Consider the following 9,183-nt stretch of genomic DNA (forward strand, 5'->3'; position numbering starts at 1 on the left):
GAGAGAGAGAGAGAGAGAGAGAGAGAGAGAGAGAGAGAGAGAGAGACTATTTGAACTGAGACCTTGTTCTCTGTTATTTTAATATTGATTTGGATGGAAATATCTCTATCTCTATCTCTATCTCTATCTCTATCTCTATCTCTATTTCTATCTCTATAATTTTAAAAATGAGGCCACAGTACCCTTATGATTGTTTTAGTGTCCAATAAGAAATCAGTTATCAGAAGAGATGGCTCCATGATTGAGAGCAGGAAGATCCAGATTCAGCTCCCAACACCCACATGGTGGCCCACAACATCCATGATTCTAGTTCCAAGGGGTCTGTTGTCTCTTCTGGCCTCTATGGATACTAGGCATACACATAGGGCATCTACATACATGTACCCAAACACTCATCTGCATAAAATAAATACATTAAAAAAAAATAAATGAGAGCTGTTAGTGTTATGTATGGAGAAAGGGCCATAGCTTAGTCTGTCTTCTCGCTGGGCCATCCGAGCAAGCTGGGCGTGCCTACAACTTGAAGGCAGTGGAAAATGAATCTGATGACGCTCCGTCTTGATTCTAGTCTAGAAGAAGCTTAGAATCGAGGTTTTATATACTCTAGCACCAAGTAGGAGTGCATTTCTTTCCCCACTGATTTTCATAGCTGTGTGTTTCCTGGGTTCTAACCCTTTAACCCTCTCCTTCCTGCATGTGTCCTGAGTGATCTCAAATCCTTTGTGAGAACAGGGCCTAATCTCCAGAAGAAGGCAAACAAATATTAAGCTGAAACTCTGTGTGTCAGCCAAATGAGAAGAAAAAAATGGCCATGTCTTGACTTGAACTTCCCAGAATTCAGCTTTTTTGGTTTCACTTACCTGGAACAATTTACCTCCTGTTGGAAAAGGCCCCATAGCTATTTTATCAAATGCCCTGACCCTCTGTCATTATTTCAACCCAACATCTGCCCATAATATTTTGAGGCATGGTTTAAAACGGATTTGCAGATCCTCAAAATAGAAGATTACAGATAATGATAAAAAGAGGCAGGTAAGGTTGGAGGTAAAGTTGGGGTACTTGGCCTGGTACCCCAGTGAAAGAACAGCCTTCTCTGGTCCTCAGAGATAGCTCTTGTCTGTACTTGGTGGCAATTCAGAAATATTGCGTTTTAAATGATCTATACCAATCCTTCTTCAGTCTAATAAATTTTATAGCATATTTAAGAGTTAGTTTCCTTCTTTGTCCCTCCTTGCCATCCTGTAACAAACAAAGGAGTTTTCTGTCAAAATCAAGTCGAAGGATGGATTGGCTGCCTCTCCTGGAAATACATCTCAGCTTCTTGTTTTGAGATCTCATCGGAGGTTTAAGCATCTCTTCGCCATTCCGGATCCTGGGCTGTGTTCAATATTCAGGTCAGAACTTCACACGTTTATTTGTATAAATATGTACTGATGACTTGGGGGGTAGGGTGAAGAATGAAGACATTGTCGAGTGTTCTCGCACAAGCTAAGATGGCTATGACACCACAAGACAAAGTAAACGTGTGAGACCACCACTGCGATGTTGGTCCATCGCTGGCAGTGACATTGTACTTGGTATGGGGCAAATTCAGCTGCATGGACAGAAAAGAAATCCCTTTTTAGGACGCTGTAGAATTGTGTGTGTGTGTGTGTGTGTGTGTGTGTGTGTGTGTGTGGTGTGTAGTAGTGTGTGTGTGGAAGTCAGAAGTCAACTTTGTGGAGTTGGCGCTCTCTTTCTGGGGGATCTGACGTGGGACTTGGGACTCCAGGCTTGCACATCAAGCTCCTTCACCCACTGAGCCACTTATCCACTGGTTGATAGAGGGTCTCACTCTTCAAACTTGGCTGAACAGAGACCTGCTATGTAGACCAGGCTGGCTTTGAATTCACATAGAATCCATATATATATATATATATATATATATATATATATATATATATATATATATATATATATAAAATAAAACTACATCTTTGCAGCTATGCTATTAGCATGGACACTGCTCAGCGCAAATGACAGTTTTCTTTCGACTTTCCCTGGCTAAGAACCCCCCACTGCAGCAGCATTGCTTGACAAGCATGGGTTTCAGAATTTGAGCTTTGTGGGTGAAGACAGCGACTAAACCCGGCAGATAGCTCTAGGCTGGAAGGAATCCTGCTGTCTTCACAATTGTGAGGGAAGGGGCTGTGCATCTACATGACACAGTCCCCCGAGGGCCAGCTGTCTAGAGTCCAAGAAAGATGTTTCATGCGGTGAGCCCAAAGCAACTGGTTTGCAAGATAAAGGTGGGCTCTGTGTCCTTGCTGTTGCTGCCCTGCGTGGTTCTTTAGGTTGGTTGTTAGCTCCCTGGAAGTTCACTGAGATTTCACTGAGACACAAATGTTTTCTTTCTTTGTGAGAACTCACTTCCTGGCTGTGTAGCTCAGATGTAGGGTAGCTTGTGTTAAACCCTCAGTGCTTTAAAAACTCAAGCAGAAGCCACTTATTAAAAGCCATGAATACATTTAGGGCAACTTCCCTGGTAAGTTTTCACTTACTATTTTCCTCCTAGCTGGAAACTGCTTCCTTCTGAAGGAACGTCAGCTGTGGACACTAGTTAGCGCTGGAGACTAGTTAGTGCTGGAGTGTTTCCTATGACGCTCAGTACGAACTGGTTCAGAGTGCACGGAAGGGTGCTTGTTATTTCAGCAATAATCCTGAAAAACAGTGGTTGACACTGCACTAGGTTACTATAAAAACCCAGCATTTTTGTGCTGACCCCTTGGCATGTAGCAACAGAACAAAGGGCACTAGATTGAAGAAGAAAATGAGTTTAGTAACTGGCTCTAGCATGTCTTTGTGGCCATTTTCTTAGATGCTGTTTTTGAAGTGAAAAGAAAGATTCCTTGAGATGTAAAGTTTGTAGCTACTACACGTTGTCTTAAGATAGTTGTTGAACATGGGCAATTTGTGTCTCTGTGTGAATCTTAGGTCACACAGTAACAAAGTAACATGGAAGGATCCTCACTTTTCTTACATTCCTCTTCTACATCGTGTTGATCCCAATCCAGAAGGAAAGTCATGTTCAAAACTGTATGCGTGGGCTCCGTGATTTACACAAGATACGTCATACATTATGTACACAAAATGCATAGATAAGCATTCCTTCCCTTTTGCGATAGCTTTTATGATTACCTGCCAGATCTTTGCATGGAAAACTAAAAGAAGTCAAGCAAAGCAAACCGTACTTATGAGAAGAGTAGGGAACGGTCACGTCAGGCAATATAGGGAGAGAGCCCAGGAGGCGCTGGCTGGACATTTGGGTATGGGAAAGGGAAGGAATCTGGTCACTTCCTGCTGGAAAGAGCCTCTGGAGAGACCAAAGGATGGAGCTGGGCTTTAGCATGCATCTGGTTTGTCCTATCATTTGCTTCTTGCACAGGCTATAAGACATTGTGGTGGATTTATACTGATTTTTTTTTTAAGACAACACTGGTTTGTTATGGAGACAAACCATGTTGCAAAGGATATACACATCTGTTTATCTATCACACTGTTATAATAGTTTTATATTGTAAAAATAGAATCTATCTGCAGTTGCTGGCAATGCAGTCAACCAGTACATTTATGTATGGCCTCAGCAAGTTCCTACATAAATACAAGTGAACTACTATGCATGCATGTTAGTAAACTAATATGTTGTGTTCTGAGTAGATAAGTCAGGTGGGCCCTGCTTTACGTTAATAAGTGTTCCTGTAAATTGGCATAGGAATTGCTTGATAATCTGTAGCCATTCCACCCTAGATACAGCCTGCCTTTTCTGACCTCAAAAGCTGAACATGGGAGGATGGAAGAAAGGCCATGGGGATTTTTGTTTTGGCATTTTGAGATAGGGTTTGCTATGCAGCCCGAGCCGACCTTGAACTCTTGCCTCTGAGTGTGGGAATTCTTTTACTGCTCAACATCCTGGGCTTTTAAGTTCCCATTTCTTTCTATTCCTGGCTCCTAAAATAGTTGTTTGAATAGAATGGGAAAAAGACTAATTTTCACAAAACTAAAAGTTATCTTTTGGGGGCGGGGGGGGGATTATCAAGTCGTAGTAGTAGTTGAGTGAAGTTCCTTTCATAAAGTCAGATGTCAGCACCAGCAACTACGAGACAGCAAATGACTTAGTTTGCCAAGAATAAAATACCTTGTGGTTAAGTATTGCCATACATTGTACAATAAACCCTACTAATGTGTCATATACAAAGTGTGATGAACGTAGGGAGAAGAGGTGCTTTGAGGGTGTTGGGGACTTATGAGGGGGAGGGAAATAGCCAAGAGTCATTCCCGACATGAACGTTGAAGAGAAGGGGAGAAGTGCCTTCTATCCAGAAGCCATATCTGAACGCCACCACAGTAAGAGAAGGTACTGGGGTGCACATTTGGACAGGAGTCACAGTGAGGATGTCCCAAAATTATGACCCCCATGACAGTCAGGGACTTTGGTGAAGTAGACAAGAGTGTTCATTCATTCTTTAACCAAGGTCAATAGGGCTTTGAAGCAGGGATGAAGTGTAATCACTGAGCTGAAACCTTAACCCGAGGAAGAGAAATAAGAAGACCCAGGCTTTAAGCAGAGAGTTGACAAAGGGAGTTTTACAAATAGCTAGGAAATTGCTCAGAGATTCTAATAAATATGCAGCTGTAGGGATGGTACTAAGAGACTCCCGTAAAGTGCAATGGATTTTCTGCTATTCATATTTAAACATGAAAGGTTAATCACAGTCGGCTAGAGGAAGCTGACATTAAACACAGACTTAAATAACAACACGTCCCTCAAACGAGCTTTCATTGTGGCGATTTCGGAGCTCGTTTATATTGCCTCATATAATCCACACATAAATCTCGTGGAGCAGATTTTGTTATCTATACTTTACAGAGAAGGAGAACAAGGCACACAGAGGCAAGAGGGAAGATAATGAGGGGCTCATTTAACTAGTTGTTTGCAGTGCCCTTTTGAATAGAGCGCTGAAAAACAGCCCCGTGCTGCCACCTAATGGTCAGAAGTGGCAAGTACAATAAGGGAGGCGAATCCTCATGGTGAATAGTCAGTGGCTCTCTGGAAGAGGCTGAAGTGGAATAGAAATTAAGGTGATTGTTCTGGAAGATGAGCAGAGGGAGCAGCTTGTGCCAAGGTACAAAGATTACAGCTTTTGAGGCACATGCACGTTATTCACTGGGTAAGCAGGTGATGGGGAGTGACCTACAAGAGGTTTGGAGACCCCTCATTCTGCAAACAGCTTTTGTCCACAGCCCTTACCCCAGTCTGGGAAACTGCTGCATCCTTTACATCTCACTGTGACCTTTGGGGGATAGTCAACCAGTGTCGACTAGTTGGTAGTACCAAATGACTACCAAACATAAATTCCTAGTGTCCCATGACTAAAAAAATAAAGTATATATAAGAGAGACTTCTAGACAGATAAAATTGCCTACTATAGACCCTAGCAATACAAGCTTGCATATCTTCTAGTACATTCCTTTTGCTTTGGAGTACAAACAATGGTTGGTTTAAAAAAAAAAAAAAAAGCACTTTCAACATCGACACCAGCTTTAGTTGGAAAAACCATAGAGCCCAGTTGAGATGGCTAAAACCCTAAGAAATTGGTATTCTCTAAAGACTGATAATGTATTTCTTTCTAGGCGCTAAGACTATTTATAAAAGGTGATACAAAGCCAGACAGTGTGGGCAAAGCAGTTCGACCTCACATTTCCTTGAAGTGTTGTGGTTTTACAGTGCTCCTTGAATCAGTTTCTCCACTGGATTTGAAACATGACAGCATGTGATGAAACTGGAGGTGGTTTGGGAACTTTTGAAATATTTTGCAAAGGCAAGAAGAGCAAGTGGGACAAAACACAGACTGTCTGGCCTGTGGTGAAGTGTTATTCCTCTCTGTCAAGAAATACCAGTATTTCCCTCTGCTTCCACCGCTCCTCCTGCTACACGATGCTGCTTTTCCTTAGATAGAGAGGAGGAACTCTGTAAGCACTTTCAGACCCAGAGAAGGAATGGCGAGGGGATGGTGTGAGGTATCTTCAGTTTGTTGTTTCCTTGCCCTTGGCATTTTGAAATGTTGCTGCTTAGTACTTCATAGTTAACGATAGGGAGATGTGACAAGGGACCTGGAAGCTGAGCGAGACCTTTAGGCATCAGTCTTGCCTTCCCAGGCTGCTGCAGATGGCCAGCTCTGGAGCCAGGGTCCCAAAGCAAGAATCAGAAGTAGGAATCTGGTCAGGTACAAACCTCCTGACATGTGCAACCTGTGGTTGGCCAAGGATACCTATGAATGTGATCTAATACCAAAATCATACATGCATTTATAACATTATGAGATGTGTTTTTCTTGTAATTTTTTTGTAACTAGTTTGTGTGTTTTATTAAGGGTAAACTTTGTTAATGGCAATGTCAAAAACTTGGGCATGCTTGCAAGTTCTACATCTTTGGATGTCTGAAATATATAGTCTCATCCCGGGATAATCTCTCTGACACCAGGCTCTCCAAAAATAAGCCTAGAAGCATACAGAGCAGAATAGTGTCACTCTGGAACACTAGTTGCTTTAGTCCATTTGCACAGACACAACAAAATACACACCAGCTAGCTTGTAGGCAATAGATGTTTATTTCTCACAGTGTACAGGCTGCATAGTCTAAGATCAAGATACTGGCAGATCTAGTGCCTGTGAGTCTCATTTCATGCAGACAACGTCTTTTGATTAAGTCCTCATATGTCAGAAAGTACCAGCTCTCTCTCCGTGGTCTCTGTTATGGGGGCACTAATTCCACTTAGGAGGGTAGAGCCCTTGTGACCTATTATCCCCAAAAGGTCCATCCCTTAATTATAGCTCATTGGTAATTAGGTCTCAATAGATGAGGTTTTGTTGGCTACAGCCATCGGGGCATAGTCTTCCATTCCTGTTGCAGTTCATGGGAGAATCTATACTGCTGAACTGTAGATGTTTTCAAGTTGTTTGTGATTTAAAAGTGCATGTTGGTAAGAGGACACAAAGCTTCCACTAAGAGAGGGAGACATTCAAGAGATCTGTTGAACATCTTGGTGACTACAGTTGGTGGGGTGTGGCCATGCACACCTGCAGTCTCAGACCTGTGAGTCTGAGGCAGGGGGCTTATGTTACTGAGCCAACCTGAGCTACACATTGACACGATGAGACCATGTTAAAAAAGAAAAGAAGAATTCCTGCCCCCGCCCCACCCCTAAACTTTCCAATCTAGTCTAAAACAAAACTGTATATATTGTATACTTGAAAACTGCTGAAATCAGGTTTTGTGTTATCATAAAAAGATAAAATAAAAGGTAACTGTTAAGGAGATGTATATATCTCAATCACTTGATTTAGTCATTTTACAATGATGTGTATATCAAGATATACTGTGAGCATATCCAATTTTTACTTAACTAGAAAGAAAGCAATTAAGACAATAAATGAAAGAATACAGAAAATGGCTTGGAAAAACTTCCAGGATGACTTACTGGCAATAACATTAACATTATATTCTAACTTCATTCATGCGTTTCGAGGCCCAGGAAGCATGCTTAGGCTCTCTAGTGAGGCAGTGTGAGAAAGGCACTGTGGGAACTGCTAACAGATTGAGTGTCAGGTCTTGGGGGTCAAACAAGAGGCCAGGGGCAATCCTCTATTCCACCCCCAGCACCATAATTACTTTGATAGCTTCTATGACATAAAATCAATCACATCTACTACCTCTGTTAATCTCCTCTTGATACTGTGTGAATAATCACAAGTTGGTGACTTAAAATGAGCCATGTTTGCTCTCTTGAGGTTCCATAAGTCAGAGGCCCTGCACTGGTCTCATGGGGCAGAAGTCCTGTCACAGCAGGACTGGCCCCTCCTACAGGCTGAATCTGTTCCCTTGCTTCTTCTAGCACTTGGAGGCCTTGTGTATCCTCAACTGATAGAACGTTTTAACCTTGGCTTCCGCGATCTCCTCTGCAGTGAGCTTTGCAGCTGCCTCAACCTCAGAAGGTCATTCGAGATGAAATTTCAGGGTCCATCCTGACAAACCAAGATAACCCTTGATCAGATCTTCGAAGTTCCTTCTGTTGGGAAAGGTAGCATCCAGGGGTCTCAGGGGTGAAGGCAAGGCATCTTTAGTAGCCATCCTATGTCAGCCCACAGTGCCTTTCCCTTTAACATAGGTCCTACTGATGACTAAAAGGTTTGTGTTTAGTCAGGGGAAAAGTCTTACAAGATCAGAATCTATTTGCAAACTATGTGGCTGCCATAACCACCGTAGGAGCCAAGATTAAGCCCTGGGAACTGTTATCTTCTCAAGGCAAAGCTCCCATTGAAACTTCTTGAGGTGGTCAACCTGTTAGCAAATGAAGTATTTGTTTATTAAGCAAAGCTCACTTTCACATAATGACTTTGTTGTCTCATTTATTTCATCCTATTATGATTCTGGTCACTTGTCCTTATGGTAAACATAGCTGTGATGCTATCCCATAATTCCACCCAGCTTTATGTTATGGGTGGTTATGGGTATTTTCCTCAGAGTGTCTTCATTTCTAGAATTTTCTTTTCCTTGTTTAACTGCTCGTGGATCTACCCATCGGTGTGTTGTCCTTTAGTTTTTTTGCCCAGATGAATGCCCTTGGAGAGGATGAATCCCAGGCTCTACTGAGCAAGATGGTGGTCGGATTTCAGAGAGCATCTCTCTCCCTCCAAATGGGAGAATGAACATTCTAGAAAATGTGGTGTGGCACTAAGACAGGCACAAGCGGATTTTTTAAGTGGTTAATTTTGAATTTCTTTTGCATGGACCTGAAACTAGCTGATTTATGTGGAGCTAGACACTTGCTTTCATTGCTCATTGCATACTGAAAGACTTCACTAGGTCCAGGTCCCCTTTCTTCTGTTCTAAGAACTGTGACCTATAAGTTATGTCTACGTAAGTTTGGAGGTCCTTATTGAACCCTCCTTTAGGTACCATCCCTTTTGAGATCTTTCAAGAAACGATAATGGCACTCAATAAACAGAAAGACTAAAGAACAGAAGATGAAGGGGGCAGGCAGGGAGAGGGGTGGAGAATGCATTTGGAAATGAAGGAGTCTTATTCATTTGCTCCTTGCCTCTTCAAGTCATGTCAAACACACAGTCATCCCCAGTGACCGTTGA

Source organism: Mus pahari, chromosome 5 (assembly GCF_900095145.1).
Source record: "Mus pahari chromosome 5, PAHARI_EIJ_v1.1, whole genome shotgun sequence".
NCBI classification, from domain to species: Eukaryota; Metazoa; Chordata; class Mammalia; order Rodentia; family Muridae; genus Mus; species Mus pahari.